Source organism: Teleopsis dalmanni, chromosome 1 (assembly GCF_002237135.1).
Source record: "Teleopsis dalmanni isolate 2A chromosome 1, ASM223713v2, whole genome shotgun sequence".
NCBI classification, from domain to species: domain Eukaryota; kingdom Metazoa; phylum Arthropoda; class Insecta; order Diptera; family Diopsidae; genus Teleopsis; species Teleopsis dalmanni.
In genome coordinates this window covers 72,185,444-72,206,450 of record NC_051846.1, presented here as the reverse complement: position 1 = coordinate 72,206,450, position 21,007 = coordinate 72,185,444, and the positions used below count along the sequence as shown (strand labels likewise).

At 29.3% G+C, this 21,007-nt stretch overlaps 1 protein-coding gene across 1 annotated transcript in view; it reads right to left on the bottom strand.

Moving 5' to 3' along the window:
• Window positions 1–3,583, bottom strand: part of LOC119669593 — a 59,597-nt gene extending 56,014 nt beyond the window's left edge. The window contains exon 1 of the mRNA XM_038079560.1: window positions 3,513–3,583. The gene's annotated coding sequence lies outside the window, so the exon portion shown is untranslated. The remainder of the gene's footprint in view (window positions 1–3,512) is intronic.
• Window positions 3,584–21,007: the final 17,424 nt, after the last annotated feature.

Sequence of the window (21,007 nt, the reverse complement as noted above, 5' to 3'; positions counted from 1 at the left end):
TGCGCCAGACTAAACAAGTGATATATGAGACTACGTCAAGATAATAATAACAGCAACTAAATCAAGTGCGAGATAATTAAAATGAGTATACTTAAGCCAACAAGGATAATGGGCCATAAAGTATAAAAACGTGTCTAGTTACTAATGTATGGGCAAGGGCAAATTTATACAAATTTTAACCTACAAATACATATTTACTTAAAGTTTCATTAAAAAAAAATATTTTAGTTGTTAGAAAAAAAGAAATTAATTAATCTCTCTTTAATGTTTTTATATTAAATTCTAAAACGTTTCATAATACTTTCAATGTTTTTTTAAAAAGTAATATATTCATAGATTAATTAATATGTAAATGTGATTATTTGCAGTTACTATTTGCTTTTTATACTTATCTAATATCACTTAAAAAATAAGTTGTTTCTTTATCCTAATTTAAATCTAAATAATTTTTGCCGGTCTGAAAGTAAATACAAATGTGGGTGAATCATTCGAGTGACTACCATTATGAATTATGAATCCCTAATTATACCGGTGAATTTTTAGTTGCATAGTGTTCATTTTTATGTTTCAGTGTGGGCTGTCCTTTGTATAACACCATAATGATTTTTTAATATTAGCTGCAATTTTGATTGCAATTATGGAAATATTTCTAATTTTCATTTTGACACACTGCTTCATACTTCACGGTTATATGGTTTTAATTATGTTATTATTATTTTCTTGCCAATCTATTCACAAATAGAGAATGAAACAAATATTTTAACAAATATTATTCAAATATTTTATTCATTTGTGGTTTTGATTTAGTTCCAGTGTTTTAGTGACGTGTCAAACGGAACCATCATCCAAACCATCATAAGTTCAATATAATGTTTGCTATACGATTTTGTATATATATAAATTTACTATATCGCATCGAATTTATCTTATTAAAAGTGCTAATTTTATGTTTGAGATCAACAAACAAGATTGTGATATCTGATATTTCCGAAGAAGCAGTGAAAGGTCACAAGTAATTTTTCAGTGTTGTTAAAAAGCTGATGAGAATAGAAATTGTACATTAATTTTAATTTTTATTACTTTATAATAGTCTATAGATATTTATATAGACGTTTCCTCCTCAGGACGGAGTATTATTACAACTGTCAAAATGTCAATTCTATTTGATGTAACTATATGATCACCAATTCTTTTTTGAAGCTAAATTAAATGTGGAAGACATACCTCTGTTGTGCCAGAAACTTCCCAAGTATATTATTTCACGTTTTGGTGATGTGAATTGATGAGAAGATTATGCAATCTGGCATTGAACTATATACTTCCAAAGTTGACCATTACAAACATGAGTCGTTGTTTGTCATATCTAGCAGCTTCCGTCAACCATCACAATCAGTGGTTTACTGTCATCAGTATGTAATTGTTGATTGCGTTCACAAGAGGTTCTTCCACTAAAACTGCACCGCGTTTGCCATTAGCAAATACTGAATCAAAGTAGATTCTTCCATTCGCATGATATAAGTAAGTTTTATGTGCTTAACTATGTCTATGTGACCGTGTAACTCGTACAGCTCATTGTTCCACATAATTCGTACCTTGTTGCCAACACGTAAAATACCATCAATCTTCCGAAAACTTTCCTCCTAGTATGCTTCTAACGCCTTCTCATCACTGTTGGTTATTCTTTAGGTTTCCGTACCATACAACAGGACAGGAATGATAAGAAACTTGTATAGCGTGATTTTTGTTCTGCGAGATAGTTTTTATTTCTCAATTGCTTACTTACCCCGAAGTAACATCTATGGGCATTTTTTATGTTTGCGTGGTTTTCAAGTCTGTCACAACTTCGAAATTATATTTGTCAACAGTGGCGTGGGTCTAAAGACGCTCAGGAGGTTTGTTTGTTGACAGAAAGTACTTTGTTTATTCCTCATTTACTACATGACCTATTTATATCGCTTATTTTTCTAAGTCTTCGGATCATTATCGGTTATCAAGTGATCTTTTCTATATCATTGACATACGCAAACAGCATTAGACATTTTTCAAATATTGTGCCAGTCGGTTCACAACTGTTTTTCGGGTAATAATTTCCAACATATGAAGAAATAAAGAAACAATATGACTAGACACATTTAACTATTGGATTTTTCTATACAGTTATACAAACGTGTTTATGTCGACAATGGTCAAGTGGTTTTAAAAATCTACGTCCGTTAAGTTATTCTAAAGTTATTGCCAGTTACGCGCCGGGTGATTGAAAGTTACTTTAAAAATTTTCCACTACTGTAAGTTGTTGCATGGAGATTTTTTGAATAATGTATTTTACACAAAAATACAAACAGCAAAAAATATATATTGATATACCACAAATATATGAACGAAGTCTGCATCATGACCGTATTTTTTTTTTCGTTTTCCCGAAATGGATCACTGAGTGAATGACCCTTTATGATATATTTATATTGAAATAAAATTGTAGATTGATTTTAAATAACTCTAATGCTGTACTTGTATAGTAAGTATAGACAGAAAATTCAAAATAACCGTCAATAATATTATTTTTTAATTTACAATTTTTCATACATATATTAGATATTAATAATATGTTTTAAAAGCCAAAAACTCTTTAATAATAATCTTGTTTTTAACCGGGCTAATTGGTGAATAGTTGAATAATAACCTTTTTATAAAAATTTTTTTTTTGAATAGTCGTCTTAACATATAGTCATTCTATAGTAGCCTGAAGATGAGTATAGAATATAGCCGTAATAGTGGTTCAAACAAAAAATTTTTTAGAGGTTTTATCGAATAGTAGTGAACTATAACAATAAAAATTTGTTTTCTATTATTTTAATATTAATATTATTTTATTTTAATATATTATTTTAATTAATTAATTTGGCTGACCATAATAAAATTTTTCAAAAAAAAAAATCTTTTTAAAAATTCTGTTGACTGGATTGAATAGTTTAACTGTAAGTAACTATTCATCAATTAACGGGGTAATAGAAGTCAAATTTTATTAGAAATTTTTGTTTTATTATATTTTGAAAAATAAAATATGAATATTAAATATGAAAATAAATTCCATCACCATTTAGAAAAATATTTACGAATATAATTCGTAAATATACATAAGCATATTCTGCACCAATATCACGACTATTCAATTCAAGCAAAAATGTAAATAAAATTCATAAAGTATTTTCTTTCCATTATTGAGCAAACAATAGTCACATCCATAAAAAAATAAAAATAAATTTTTGTTTCCATAAAAGTTTTGCTCAACAATGCAGCGAAAATATTAATTACGGGGAAGCACATCACTTAGTAAATAAATCGCCTGCGTAGGAGCAAAAATAAACACTGCGAGTAACGACTTTCAATTACTTTTCAGATTCAGATTTTCGTTTGTATTTTTATTTACATTTCTGTTTATCTATTTTCATATTTTTATTTTCATTTATTTAGTTGAAATCTCTTTAAATAAATGTTACTGTGGGCATAATTACCATAAAATAATAACCATTTATTTTCTACTCGGAGTCGAACTCTTTTGTGAATCGATACTACTGTGGCGTAGATACTCTCAGCGCCTGCAAAGATACAAATTCGAAATACAATACGTTATAATACAATATACAAAAAATAATAATAAAATAAATAATAATGGAACATTAAAGTAAATTACGCTGGCTTATGTTAAATGTTGGTATTTTATTTATTCAATTTGTACTGCCGTCATGGTTCCACTTTGCCAATTTTTGTTTTCAATTTTCATATACGAAATTAGCAGCATTTGCTTGACTTATTGCTGGCTCAAGCGAGGGCTTACATAAGAGTTGATAGCGCTGCCAGTATGCTTAGATTCTACTCTACTAGTATTTTCCTAGAATGTTAGGAATTTTCTCGCATATGTGTTCCTAAGCTCCTCTACATTGGCGAACAGATGTAATGAAATTTTGCGCACTCATATGAAGTTCCTTGGAAAAATTCCTTCGTGGAATGCGAGAATTTCAGAATTTCATTTCAATTTTAAGCACAAATAAAAGATGCTTCCATTACTTTTTATGATACGAAAATATTGAAGAGATTATTTTAAATGTTTTAACATATTTCGTGTTATGTGTTTGTTTTCTATATACATAAACGATTCTAATATAAAATTATGATCTTTCAATATTCCTTACATTGTTTCTCATAAAATCATATTTACTAAGCTGATTACTTAAATTGCATTATTTGAGTTTTATTTTTCGTATCTTAAATTCAATTTTAATAGAAATTTATTACATAAATCTCTAAACGAAATATTTTATCTATTCTAATAGAAGAATTACATGCTTAAGTAACAAAAATAGACATTTTAAATAGACACATGTATAAATTATCATAGACAAAATTATTGTCTATAATGAACATTAGAAAAATTTAAAAATGTTGAGAAATATTTAGATACAAAACTAAAATATTTTGTTATTAAAATCAATTAAGTGGAAGGCTTAAATTCAGAAGAAAATTAAACAAAGTATTTTAAGACAATCTTTAGGTTTTTAAAACAAAATTTATAGAGAGGTTTTTCGAACAGTAGTGAACTATAACAACAAAAATTCTTTTTTATGTTATTTTAATTAAGTGAATTTTTTGGCTGACCATGCAGCTATTTCTATTATTGGGAAATACCCATCATCAGTGGTCTTGGCAATAATTCTTGTATTTAATTATTTGTAAATAATTTTTTTTAAGACTGCAAGTACCAGGGATTGCACTCAGGTCCTATCAAATTTGAAGCCCAGAGTCAACGCAGTTTAACCAACTGACCCAACAAATATAAATAAAACAAATAATATATTTTATGAATTATATGAATTCGTTTTCTAATAAAATATCACCTAAATCCATATTCTTGTGGATAAATATGCCCACAATACTTGCTGGACAATCTCTCAAATTTTACTACTTCTAATATTGATTCAGCTGTATAGTGATTTTTCGGAGGGTTTGCAAATTACTAACAAGGATCAACTTGATAAGAAGAATTTTTATTTACATATTATAAAGAAACACCAGAAGTTAGCGGGAGTGATATATAACGTAAATAGGTAAATCCCACTATTGCATCCTAGCACTTTGTATTTTATTTAACCGATTTTAAATGTGGTTTTTTATAATTGTTTGGACAGCTGCAAAGTCTTGATGGTAAATGTCGAAATTCTATAATTTTATGCATATAATTGTTCCAGAAAAGTGCATTCAAAATCTAAATTCACTATTTTGTAATCTTGTAGATAATACTAAGAAATCATATCAAAAAACTGGGTCTTGATAGTTTTTCCCCTTTATTTTTCTGTTTCGATTGAGGAATACAATGATTACTTCAAAACTAATCTATTATGATAAAACTAATTCAAAGTTTTTCAAACCCCTAAGAATGACTTGAAATATTGCTCACTATGTGGAATGAAATGCCTACACCTTTCACTAAAACTTTTTGATTCAATTTACAATCTTCCAAAATTATATTTTTGTGGTGATTTATGGTGTTAGTGTAATTTTTTACGTACTTCATATGGATCATGTACGAAAATTGTACTAGAACTTTTTAAACGAACCAGCCCACTTACTAACCATTATTTTTGAAGGTGAAAAATTTTCTTTACGTATTTACCATCTTTTAGCATTTTTAAATAAAAAATATTTTCACTGCATGAAGTTAATTTTTTTCATTGTTAAAAAATACACTGCATTGACACGTCAATACCTAATCGCTTTAAAATTAAAAAATTCGATAACATTTTTATAAGATGTGAAATATTAATAGATTTATAAAATTATAATAAAGAGGATGTTAAGGAAAACTCACGCTTTGAAAAATTCCGTGCATAAAGATATCGCCATTATTAAAAAATTAAGTTTACTGAATGTGATATATGATATAGTGTAAAATGTGATAAAAAAAGTGGTTTATAGTGAGGAATTTTTATATACAAAAATTTATTTTTTTTAAAAAGTGGTATTTTAGGCTGACCAAAATCTGTTTTTTATACTTCCAAATTTATTTATTTATTAATATTGTTTGGTTATAATTTTTGTCCAAACATATATTGCGATGTGCAAATTGAGCTCCGGAAACTGCTAACATTCTTAAATAGAAGCGTCAAATTCCTCTGCGGCATTTTTGATCATACTTAATCTCAAATGACAGCATAGTGGACTATAGTATTCGTATTAAAATCACATTCATACCAATAAAAGTAAAATATATAAGTCACACTTTAAAAAATGATGATAATAACCACGAAAAAACTACTCCACCAGGAAGTTGACAGAATACACTACGATTAGTTCGATATAGGCATGTATAGATTAAATAAAAATAATATGATTTAAAATAATATGTAATATTATTATAACCACAATTTCCATTTTAGTAGGTATTTAGTATAAATATTAAATATGCAATTTTTCTAATTAATTTCTACTTGCAGAAGGTTGAACTTATCTTAGAATGATAAGCTTATCAACAAACTTTTTTGAAATTTAAATTTTCATTTAGATTTTAGATTAACTCAACATTCTTAAAAGAACGAGAAAAAGTTTTGTGAAAATAAACAGTGGAAAAGCGTTGAAATGTTTCAGGAAATAACAACAATGCCGCCAAATTTTGTAAACAATTTAAATTCAGGCTAGAAGTAGAATTATTTTAAAAATTTAAATTAAAAAATATTTTTTTTATTATTTAACTTTTGTAATATTTGAAAAAATTCATATTAAATTGGATTCATATTTGGTAGTCAAAAAGTAGAAAATATGCAATAAAAATGAAATGAAATGTTACAGTCTTAATAATCTTTATGCAAATAAATTTATTCTATATAAGAAGTATCAAAAATTATTAAATAAACCACACGAAATAATTATTTTATCAGGCTTCAATTGTGACCTTTAAGGAAGGGTATTTTGAGCGCAGAACTAATAAAGTACTAATAAAGTCTTGTCAAGCAAATACCATAGTTTTTAATTAACTCTAATGAAGATTGGTTAATAATGATGTTGCAACACCGCTGAGCACTCAAAAGTATAATTACCAAAACAGATTACAAAAACTTACCAGTAAAATGTTTGTTTAAAACAATTGAGTGCTTCTAACTCACACAATTTTCAGAGTAAAATACCTTACCTTACCTTACCTTTACCTTATCTATATTTATGTAGACAATTGTCAGTCTCTTGGCACTTTAGGCTATCATTCAAAAAATCTGTATAGTTAAGACCAGGTTACTGTCAGCTATATGAATTCAACAAAAATTCTCTTAAAAGGATCTACTAATGTAAGATGTTTCATGTAGTAGGTATAAATCAAATTTTACTTCATATTAAATGAATAAATGAATTCAAAGAATTATTATTATTATTGTCAGGGATTGTGGCACTACGACCGTCGGGTCTATTGTGCCCCTTATGGGCTTAGGTCTCTAAGCCTTTTGTGTCAGTAAAACGTAGTATAGGACCTACATTACAGAGTTTTATTATCTCTTCCGTAAGGATGTAAATTCTCAGGAGCCTTTTCCGTATGGGCATTAGCGCAGGGCATTCTAACAGCACATGTGTGGCTGACTCTTCATTCTCCTCACAGAATCTATACGTTGCATCCATATATATACCTATTCTCGTAGGGTGGTATTTTAGTTTACAGTGTTCTGTTAAAATACCTGTGTTGATTCTGTTTTTCTTTTGATAATTTGATACAATCCTGATATTTCTTATTGTTATAGGTACCAATAAGTGATTTGGATTGTTTTAATCCTGGTATATTATGCCAGTAATTCTTTTTATTATGGTTCTCTTTTATTTTTATGAGAGAAAGGAGCGTACTATGTCCTAGTCCACAATGAGGTTCGGGCCCCATCATGGCTGCTTCTTTCCTGGCTAGTTTGTCCACGTTTTCTTTTCAAAAAATATTTAAATTACAACTTATTCACAAAAATATGATTCTCGCCAATAAATATTGGTTCTCGCCCGTGCGACTAGTGGAGTAACATTAGCATGACTTTCTCAGCATTACGTTCCTAGATTAGGTTCTATACATAAGAAAGAACAAATCATGCAACAAATAATGCCTCTACGAATAGAATAGTTTTGAAATTTAACAATTAAAAATAAAAAATATAATTAATTAATTAATTCAATTATTCTACAGCTGGTTTATGATTTCGTTCTAATATATAAATACAGCAAGTAAAATTGTTAATAAAAACTTTCATAGCAAGAAGTAACAAAACTCCAGCAAAAATATGCGAACATAAAAAGCCAAGTACGGCTTTGGATCAGTTGGTTAAGGTGCGCTGATTCTGAGCTTCATATTTGGAAAGACCCGAGTTCGATTCCTGGTACTTGCAGTCTCAAAAATAATTATTTACGAATAATTAAATATAAGAATTATTTCCAAGACCACTGATGAAGGGTATTTGGCAATACTCGAAACAGCTGTATGGTCAGCCAAAAATTCAATTAATTAAAATAATTTAAAAAATAAATTTTTGTTGTTGTTTCACTTCTGTTCGAAAACCTCTTTAAAAAAATATTTAAAGAATAATTCTAGGAATATTTTAAAATTAAAATTTTGTCGAAATACAAATCGTAAGTACTACATATATTATTTATATTTAGTTATTGCACCACAAAATGTGAATAAATTTGCTTATCCATTCTTCAAATTTCATATAAAATAAACTTAGGAATATATAAACAAATAGTTATGGTTAAACTTTAAAAACTTTCCTTATCAAAAACCGTTGAATTGCACTTCTTAACTGAATTTAAACTTCAAAATATGCGATATCAAAAACTTTCAGTGCATTTTCAGTTGAAAATTGAAGCAGAGAAAAGCAAAGTTCAATTTAAAGTTTTGACTTTAAATTTTTCATAAAATTTTTTATTCGCCACTCATCGCGACAATTTGGATTTCGTATTGCGTTTGCTTTGCATTTTGTGTTTGTGTTTTTTGTATTTGACTTTTATTTGTATTTGAAGCACGTGAAATGGAAAATTGAACGACAGCTCATACGCTCGGTCGTATTGTAACCCTTGTCAATGAAATTAATACTTTTTTGTTGTTATAAATTGAAACCCACGTTTGTTGCTGATACGAATTGTGTTTCTGTTTGCGTACTCGGCTTTGTGTGTTTAGTATTTTCAACATGTGTGAGTGCCTGTCAAAAGACACTCACTCACTCACTCACTTACTCACTCACAAAACGGGATCTGCCATACTTATGTGGTATGGAAGTTGTTCGCGAAGGTGTGTTTGCTTAAGTTTTACGCGTGATGTTATGTGTTTACAAATTGTTGTTCTTGTACTTGGAGTGTGCATTATTGTTAGTGTGTCAATACATGCATATTTTGCTCACTTAAGCAAATTATTTTGTTGTGGAGATAAAGGTGAAGGTGAGTTTAGCTAGCGATTTTAAAAGTTTTTAAGTGTTTACTTGCTTATTTTGGTGTTTGTTTTTTGCTTACCTGTCTGACTTGTGTGTAGCTTGTCACATAAGCACCTGTGTATGCTCGTATGAGTGTTCAGCTACGCAAACAAGAGACACATGGTTGTAAAAAAAAAAATAGGCTTAATGTGCTTAGAAATATACGGCAGGGAATTGACATTGTTTTACTTTTAAGTAAATTGTTTACATTTTAAAAATATTTGCTTATATGTGTATGTGCATTTACACATACTCATTTATGTTCGCCTTTATTTACACATAAACATGTGAACAAGTCTGAATAATTTAAGGAAAAATCTTTTTTGTGTTTGCATTTTGTTAACCACAGAAACTTTTTGCTAAATGCTAAGTTTGGTTTGGTAGTACGCCTTAATGTATGCTACACCAAAGATTTATAACTTGGAGTAAAAAGTTACAAATGGTATTTTGTTAATACGTTTAATATGCTGGAGAGAAGGGGACAAATTCCATATCACTTAATTTAATCTTGTGTAGAGAGATAAAGGACAAATAATTAATTAGTTTCTTGTTTGAGATGTTTACCAAACCACAGCAGAAAGTAATCTTGGACTAAATAGTATACTTTGTGGGTATAATATTCACTTCTAACCGAAAAAGTACACACTTTATCATATGAGGAAACCACAAATATTTTAAAAATTTTTTTTAATATAATGGTATCTATATATTAAATAATAAAATGATTGTATTCATGCAAAAGTTTTTCATATTTTAAAATATTTAAATAATACTGAATAAATTAGTATTATTGTATTCAAATAATTATTTTTCAGTATTTCTATGCATATTCTTTCTCATATAAAATAGGAAAAAAAAAATTAAAAGGGGGAAAAAATTATAAATTATATGTATATATAATTATAGATATATCATTAAATAATTATAAATTGTTATAGTAGCAAATTGAAGCTATGCACCTTAAAATATTCGTTCTAGTTCGTTTGTTCTAATTACAATATTACATATTTCAAGACCACAAAAGGAGTTACGAGATCATACGCTTTAATGTACTTTAAGACCACAAAAGGAAGCTACGAGATCCTACGCTTTAATGAACTTTAAGACCACAAAAGGAAGTTATGGTGTCATATGCAGTGAGATGTTGCGAAAAATACATTTTAATATTTACCGAAAATAATATTTTTTCATTAATTTTACTACTTAACTCCATAAGCTCAAAAGGTGACATATAAGCGGCAACACAATTGACGAATTCAAAGAATTTCATACCGTATGAGTCAAAATTTCATAAAAATCTAACAGATTTGGTTATAGTGGCGCCGCTTAAAGTATTGCTTTTTAATGGAAAGTAAATCCACCACTGATAATGATTCTACTTTGTTGACAGCAATTATTTATCTATGATAGAGAGACAGCGATTACGCTGAATGTTTTGATCGATCAAATAAGATGACTACAGGAAACGTCAAAAAAAGCTCCTCAAATCAGTATAAGTAAATGTAAAATAAAGTTCAAAAAGTGTAAAACCCATATTATTATTACATATTCGAAAATTTTCCACAGCAATTTCAGTAAAATATATAATTCATTTTGTAGTAAATTTGTAAGGAACTAAATAAAAATTCTTTACTTTTTAAATTCATATTATTAATATAATTATAGTATATTGTATGAATCAAGGTATAAAGAAGTACATAAAACAAGTGTTCATTACCTTAAAAATACACCTCATCACAAGTGAATCATAAATATTTTACGAAATGCAGTTGGAATTGTTTCCCTATACAATGCATTCTCTGGAACTGGTTCTCTAGCGTTTTCATGCATTAATGAAAAAATGAAATCCCAAATCTAAGTCCTAGTTTAAAGAAATATTGGAGACATGAGAGCCATTAGAGAAACGAAACTACTACATATTTATTTCATACAAGGACAGTCTTTCAATAAGTTAAATTCGTACTTCTTTGAATCTAGTGCAATCTGACAATAGATTTCAATGCTTGTTATTACAACGCTGTTGTTATTAGTAGAAGAAACATTGCCAAGGTATGCAATTTTAGATTATATTAATTATATTATTACACAATTAGTTTACTACACAATCAAAGCTTTATATATTTTTTTAATATACTGTAATTAAATAGTGATACATTATAGCAAACCAGAGCTGCATTAAAGCAGTGGAATATAAGTTATTGGGGTTCAATTTCTCTGGTTTTAGTTTTAGGTGATGAAATACTTATATATGTACAGCATAAATAAGTTACTTTATATTTTATTAATTAAATATACTTTTAGTATATCAAGATTATGTCTATGAAGAGTATTCTGATCATTTAACATATACGTTGTTGGATTAGTTTAATAAGTTTAAAGCTTTTCAAAATTTGAGGATGATTGTTTAAGGATCTATTGAATGTACTCTTGTTTTGTAGTTTAAATGTAAGGATTTGAAGTAAAAAATTTAGAGAATTGATTTTTACAAATTTGCATTCCGAAATACATAATAAATACACAAAAATAAAACTTAAGTAATGTGGATTTTTCAAAAAACTTACATTTAATAGATAAGCGCTAAAATCTTAATCCTCAAGGCACTAGAATACATCACGCTGATAGGTAATAGAAATAATGTAGTGAAACTACTACCCTATTTAGTGAAAATGTGTTAAAAATATTATTAAATTTATTTTTGTTATAAAATTATTATTATCAGAATTATAATATATTTATTATAAGACTAAACTCATTACGCCGAAACCGGCATAATTGCCAAGGAAGCGATAAAAATTGACTGCCGTCATTGATTACTGGATATAGAAACTTTAAGCATAACTCTTGTTGAGGAAGTCACTTGTAGACTATGCCTTAAAAAAAAAGGAGACAGCGGTGCATATATTGTGACAATAGCCAGCATTAGGAAGCAGGAGAATGACTTTGGATTGTTGAAAACAGAATTTTTATTGTACTACCGTTATTGTTGTTATTACCATTTTTTGATCTGAAAAGTAGGTATGTGAGCAAGATGATAGAACATACACAAAAGTGGTAAATGAGGAGAGGGTGGGGGCAGAGTGGAGTTGGAAATTATATCATCATATTTATCTCACAATCGTCTCAGTTTCATCTTATCTGAATATTGTGTCACTTAGTGAGTACAAACTACATATGATTAGTAAATTTGAATCTGTTAGTCGCTCTAATTTCTCTTACCAGCAAAATAAAGTGTTGAAAATACAATTATTTTAATTTTAACACATTTTTTTAAGTACTGTAATATATATATAAAACTCTCGTTGAATTCATACACATAGATAGCTTTATTATTCTATAAAAAGTATTAAGTATTTAGAATAATGAGAATAATTTAACTGCGCATCAAGATATTTTAAGATTTTTCATACTTGAGGAAACTTAACAGACTTTTATCTCAGCGCACATTTCCGAAAATAAAACAATGGCAAGAAAAGTTCATGCAAAAACTCGTAAAAATTTATTTAAAGTCGCAGATACGAGTATGTGCCGGAAGACGAAATAAATTCTCGTTTATGCATTTGAGGAACTTTCGAATCTGCTTTCTCAAAAAACCATAAAAATTTTAAACTAAGAGTCAAGCATCAGAACTTTGCTGGAATATTAAAAAAGTTCTGCGTAACTTTTCGTCTGAAATGAAACTATTCTTCTACTTATAGATTACGAGCCATCAAGTATTTATTTACATCCGTGAAGTGAAAAAAGAGGAAAATCGTAAATTCAATTGGTCTCCTTATCATGCGAGTCATTTAAATGCTCCTTTCAACGGGTGTACGGGTGTGCGGGTGTGCGGGTGTTGTAAAGATGCCACAGATTACTCAACATCGGGACGTGCGAACTGGGATAATTCATGCTCGTAAAAATCAGTTGCAGTGAAATAAAAAAAAAAATCTGAAAACTAAAACTTTACTTACTGCACTTTATTTTCATTTTAAGACCAAAAACACCGAAAAATGCAAGCGACATTGTTAAAAAGTCATTAAAAATGTTAAACGCTTGCACCTTAAAAGTACGCGAACATCGTGCATGTCGATGCCGCATTAGCTCCAGCCAGCGATCCTGCCAGTGTGGCGTTGAGTGAAATTTCTACTAAATATGAAAATTATTACGAAAAATTATAAACTTTTCGCTTTTAATTATTTTCAGCACATTTTTTTAATAATTTCAAAATGAATTTCAAGTTGAGTTTGTAAATTTAATAAAATTTATGCTGCCAGGCAAAAGCCTTGACGAGTACACGCCGAGCAAGTGCAGAAGAAGAAGAAGTACTCTTACCGTTAAGCACCAAATTTGTTTAACTTTTTCATCCTTTTTCATCTCTGGTACTTTTCTATTTAATTTTTATTTTGGTATTAAAAGTAGTAGCAATTAAAAATGGCGTCAGCAGCCGCTTCCGGTTGAATGGGTTTGACTGATTAAGTGCTGAACTTAGCAGAGTTAAGTTGCGAATAACTTGAAAATGTGTTGATGAGTGATGTTGAGAGTCGGTAAGTGAGACAAATGAAGACAAGTGGCGTGCAAGACGTTAAGTGGCAATCGCTGCCGAATGTCCTGTCGTGAATTTAATGTGCGCTCGTGTTTTTTACGGTCGAGAAAGTACATCGAAAATCAAAATTACGAAATGCTTTTTATGATAATGGCTGACAGCGGGTTAAATTTGACTTGACATGAAATGCATTAAACGGAAATTAAATAAATTTAAAAGGATTAAACGGAAAATATCACAGAAGCATGGACACAGAATCACAGAATGATGAAGCAGCACTGGCAGTGTTCGAGAGAAAAGTTCTTCGTAAGATCCTTGGTCCTCTACGAGTTGGCGACGAATACTTATTAAGCCACGAGCTGTACGAGCTATACGAGCTCTATCAGGACATTAATATAATTCAGCGCATTGACATCCAGTAGCTTCGCTGGCTTGGTTAAGTCGTGAAAATGGATGAAGATGCTTCAGTGAAAAAGGTATTTTAAGCAGTAGTTGGCGGAAGAAGACGTAGAGGTCGACCGTGTCTCCGGTGGAGTGATCAAGTTGAGGGGGCACTAACTGGACTTGATGTACGAGACTGGAGAAGACATGCATGTAGTAGAGGCGCCTGGGGAGAGATAATGCGTCAGGCCGAAACTCGGTAACGGGTAGTTATGGCTAAATAAGTAAGTAAGTGAGTAAGTATACTTTTGAAAGCATATAAATTACATTTACCTGAAATTTTAACTATTTTAGTTATTATATCGGGTAATTTTACATGAGAACTGTTAATATCGATAACTATGTTCTTATTTCCGTTTAGTAAGATTTGGCAATTCATTATGAATCGTTTGACGCTAGAACAACACTTCCAAATTGTGAAAATTTTACTTTGAAAAAAATAAATCTCTCCACGAAGTTCATAGAGAACTGCATGCATTTTACGTTTAACATAAAGGTTCTAGTGAGCAAGCAATTTATGCAGTTTATTTATTCTTTATTTAAATCCATCAACAATTGACTGTTTTGCACAGTTTCCACGTTGGCGGCAACTTCGGTCCTAATATCTTTGAAAATAATGAAGGACCTGCTGTTACAGTGGCTCAATAACCGCATGGCTCTATAGGGCCAATCGACCCATGCGGACTAAATTTTTGTTTTCAAAAATTAATCAGGTAAGCATAGACGACATTTGCTTCCGACAAGACGCAAGATGGCGCAACTTGCCATACGGAGCGCTTAACAATCTGTTTATTGCAAAATCAATTTGTTCTATTTCTACTTGATAGCCCAATCTGCGAAAATGGATTTCTAAGATGGCTGAATTCTCTACTACATGTGTTTTTTGATTTTTAATCAGGATAATACAATATTGTATAAAAGCTATATAACTATAAAGGTTTGAGTTTTAGCATATCATCATTAAATTCCCATTTATATGTGATTTCAGATTTGAGATTGACTATTTGCTTATCAATATGATACTGATTCTTCATAGATTCGACTTGTAAGTGTTTATGTTATGGCTTAACGTAACTGGAAATCCGTTCAAGCTTACGTGTTTTCATAGCTGTCTCGAACTGTATTTATACCAATCAGAGAGTTCTTTGATTCTAGTATATAATTAAATTTAAAAGTCTATTAGAATTACGTCTGTGAGAATAATCATGTTTTTAATATCAATTATCAATTTTATATTTCATATTATATTTTGAAATATACACTATTAAGTCATTATAACATAACCTTAGATCATTGGTTTTCCCTTTTTATAAAATCATTTCTCGCATCATACCTATTTATAAATATATATAGTACCTATATACAAATATATATAGTATCTATATAAAAAGATATATAGTACCTATTCAAAATTATATGTAATACTTAATATGAATATATTTGGTACCTATTCAAAGATATATATAGTACCTATTTAAAAACATATATAGTATCTTAATATAATATATTTAGTACCTATTTAATTACATATTTATAAATTATATATATTGTATATATATTATATATTAAATAAATATTTAATATATTTAAAAATATATATAGTACCTTAATATAATATATTTAGTGTCTATTTAAAAAAAACAGTACTTTAATATAAATATATGTATTACCTACTTAAAAATACATAAATATGTATTTATTTACATGTTTGTTTTTTATAATGATTTTTTTTTATGAAGACAATTGCTGTATACGCTACTGGAACCATAAGGAACTGTAAAATGACTTTGTATTTGTTTAAACCAACAGAAATACGACAATATCAGTACTTGGTGAAGTGATCAAATTGAAGTTGGGGTATTTTATGTCACAATTAATACAAATATTTTTAATTATTTTTAAGCATGCGACATAATTAAATTAAATTTCAATTTTTTGCCCTATTCGAATTTGCGGGGCTCACCAGTTTGGTAACTGGATAGCTATTTTGAGGAATATTTTCGAGCCGCGTATATATCGATTTCGCTTACTTTTGGTAATATCGAACTTAAAAGTTTTCAACTTTTTACATTCATTTTAGTAAGAAAAACTACAAATTACATCTCGAGCTAACAAGCACACACTCTAGATGGCGCACCCTCATGTTGTTAGTGGGCTTAATGTAAACATATTTAACTACAAGGCCTGATATCTTTAAAACTAAGCTATTATATGTTGTTAAAACTATGCGAAAACCTTTGTTTAAAATAACTGTGTTTACTAAAATTTTTTTCTATATATTTTTTACATTGAAAATAACTATCGAAATAAAAATTAAAACTCTGAAAAAACAAAACCGGGTTTAAGGTTTAATACAGTTTTTCTCAATTTTTTTTTTAAATTATTTATTCATTAAATTATTTATATTTATAGTTATTTTCGGACTATTCATCTTTATACCTAGAATAACGCAATTTCTTACATATAACCTTGTTTTGTTTTTTTTTTTGTTTTGTTATATATTTAATTTTTTCCAGTTATTTTTCCCATATCAACTTAAGCTTTTAAATAATATTAAACCAAATAAATTTTATTTTTATTGAACTTTTCTTTATGTGTTCATTTTTTTTCACCGCACTCATGCATAAATCAACAATTGGGTAGGAAATTTGCATAGGCAGCTAGCTCACAGTTTCCTTGCCTTTGGACGTAATGCTACTCTAAATGGGATAGACAGCAATTACCTTTATTGTGGTTTCGTTACCAGTAAATTTGCATTTTTTATTGAATTTTCACAAATATCCAATTCCCGACCTACCGATATTGACGTACCAGCCTCAATCCGCTATTGAGTAATATGCATACAAATTGAAACGGCCGTTTTTTATTAACCAAATTAGGCCAGAAAAAAAAAACCAAATGTATTTGCATATATACTACATATTGGACTAAATTATAAAATAAATAAAAAATAAAATACAGAATAAAATAAAATAAAATAAATAAATAAGCACTTCAAATCCCTTTGGACTTTTTAACATAACTAAATTCGCCAAAAATATTGCGTGCGACACTAAAGTCATCGAATCGGAAGGCTCATTTTTCTGTGACATTTTTGCCATGACCAATTTGGAGAATAAAATAAAAAATTATTCAGATTATAGGGGGGGGAAGTGGGGTGGAAAAATATTATGCCAAGGCATAAAGTGAAGTAAAGTAAATTAATGGCTTGGCGACAACAAAATGGCTTTTAATGACGGTAAGTGGAGGCTGCTGAGCTCAACGGTTCCTGCCTTTTTTGTGACTTAGTGAATTTGTTTATGTTTTTTCTCTCCCCTGGCGTCTTGCGATTCTTCTGCTTTTGCTTCTGCTTCTGCTGCCTCTTCCTCTTCTGAGGTATGTAAATATTTTATTAAGTATTTTATTTTTATTGTTGATTGTTTTGGAATTTTTATACGGCGAACGTGGTGACATTAAGTGGCATAAAGTAGTTAAAAATGTTGCAAATTGGTCCTTGTACAGGTAAATATTAGCACGGCAGCCAAGCGATCATAAAATTAAAAGTAATTAATTTCACGAAAGCACTTCCACTAAGAAAGTGGATGTGAAGTGTTGTTTAGTATCTTTCAATTCGAGTTGGAGAAGTTCATGGCTTCGTATTCCACACTTGACGAAAAGACAAAATTCATTTAGTTTTCGCCTTGCGGATATTTTATGGTTTAATTAATTTTTTCAACAAACAAATGAAAATTTTGTTTAATTTGAAATCAGGTTATAAATTTACATTTTAATTACTTTTCATTAAGTTTAAGATTGGCAAATGAAAATTGAAATTTATTTGCTTCAATAAATTTTAATTTGGAATTTTTTATTGCAGATTTATGTGTTCTCAGAGCAATTGTTACACAATTTTTATGGCTTCTAAGTTAGCAGTTAGCTACGCTATTGTATTTTTTTATTATGGGAAGGATTTCAATCCAAACAAGAACACAAGAACATCAAGGAGAGACTGAGACTAAGAAATAAAAATTAAACGAAAAAAGCTAGAAAACAGGAGCATATAAATGCACTTAACGGGTTTAACAATTTTCAATTGAAATTGAATCTATTGAAGACAATGTTATTGTCATTATCCAATAAAGTAGTTTATAAGGCTTAAAAGCCATTAAAAATGGCACAATCTTCAGCTTAAAGGATGTGTATTTAAGTCTTATTAAAGCGTTTTTTGTAAGGATTTTTTACAATTTATTATTCTTTTCAGTTTACCTTTTTGCAAAAAGTTATTTGTTATAATAATATTACTTATTGATAGTCTCCTTTGATTTCTAGATTAATATTCTATTTTTATATTATTTTTAAACTATGAACTAATGACAATAATTAATATAGACGGCTGCCGAAAAGCAGTACATGGTTAGTTCTTTAATAAACGTACAATTTTTTAACCTCATTAACAACGATTTGAATGGAATTTTTTTTAAAGCGTCTTTCTTAAATAAAAATTGTAAAAAAAATTTTTCAAGCTACAGTTTCAATATACAAGAAAAAATTTTAGAAGACGGGGAATTATATGATTTCGAGAATTTTTATATTAGACCATATATCACATATATCAGGCTCTGTTAATGATAGAGACCAAAAATGTTTGGCGTTATAAACATAAAAAATTTAAGTTTTTTTAAATTATTAATATAATATACCCCAACGTTCTCTACCACCGACTGGAAAGTGTTTAAGAACTTGGTAGACACTAGCTGCATCAATAACCATCCATAAACCTCAGAAGAATTGGATAACTGATAGAAGATAGAAAACCATGCAGTTATTTTAACTTACTGCAGCATATTAAAAAAATGATTAAAAACTGAAATAGAGTCCGAAAATTCGCTCAAATAACGGATGACCCGGAGAGCAGAAGAGAGGTCAATCGTCTTTGAAATGAAATCAGGAAAAGGATCTGTGCATTTAAACATGTGAAAAGGGGTGAATTTCTGATGGGTCTAGAAACAGGGGATAAAACCTTCTGGCCATAAGTACTTCAGATTGAAGCGTAAACCAGTAATTCCACCCACCCATGGAATGACAGGCTTGGTATATACAGATCTAGAGCCAAATGATAGCATTACACCATACACTGTCAACGAAATCACACAAATTACAGCAAGATTAAAGATAAAATCGGCATCTGGCCATGATATAACTAACAACAAATGCCTACGTAACCTACCGGAGAATGCAATCCACCTTATCACTAACATAATTATCTGCATGCTCAAGCTAGGTAAATTTCCTAAGTCATGGAAGCTGGCCACAGTCATTGTCTTACCCAAACCGGATAAGAATCCACGATTCCCGCAGAACTGGTGTCCCATAAGCCTGCTATCAACCATAGGAAAGCTAGCCGAAAAGGTAATACTTGGCAGATTAAATGATGTAGTGGCTTCACGCAATATACTCTCTGACGAACAATTTGGCTTTAGGAATGACCTGTTCATGGAGCTTTAACTGGCTAGAACGACCCAAATGATTCAAACAGCCCTTAGTAGAAAAGAGTCAACTCGAATGATCATTTTTGACATTTTTAAAGCTTTTAACAAGGTCTGGCATGATGGTCTAATAAAAAAAATGTCTCATCTAGGAGTTCCAGGCAGACTAACTAAGATCATCGGTAGCTTCCTACGTGGGCAAGCCTTTCGCACGAAAATCAACAGAGATCGCCACTTTCTCCCACTCTCTACAACATTTATACATCTGATATTCCAATGTTAGGTCCCTCGACTCTAGCGTTATATGATGACGATACGTGTATGCTATACACAGATAAATGTACTCTCAATATAACCAACACACTTCAGATTAATTAATTTCAGAAAAATTAAATTTTGTCAGATATGTCACAAAAATATTAAATTTTCTTGGACATATATAAGATTTTCTACTTTCTTCTTCAAAAAAATATCTTACTTCTTCGAAATACTTCCCATAACAGCGATATACACTGAACAAACCAAACTTTTTAAAATATATAGGCTATTATATGGAATTCGGATATGTATATACACACATGATGCAGAGGATAAAACTTTAATATATATAATAAATATCATTTAGAATGATTAAGACTAGAGTGTTCTAACCTAATTTGTGCAACAGTCTATGTAAGACTTGCAGCAGTTCCTTTAGGTCTTATTTTATTGAATGTGACATTCAATTTAATCACATTCAATAAAATGCTGCAACTAATTTAAATAAAATTTTACAAAAAAAATTTGATGTAATAAAAACCAAGGCTAATACCCAATGATTTTCAAGGTTTGAAATATTGTGATTACCTCTACCATTTTCGAATATATCGATATGTATTTAAATAAGAAACATAATTTTATTAGAAAAGAAAAACCGTTAATGCTAATTTTGGATAATTTACGCAAAATCTGTGGGGTTATTACATCAAAACCTGGTAACTTCTTTGGGTCCTATTTTGTATTCATTTTGTAATTTTGTATTCACTACTTTCTCAGAAGTGATGAGAATTATGTTTATTTTTCTTTTAAACCAATTTATATTCAAAGACATTTCATTAGAG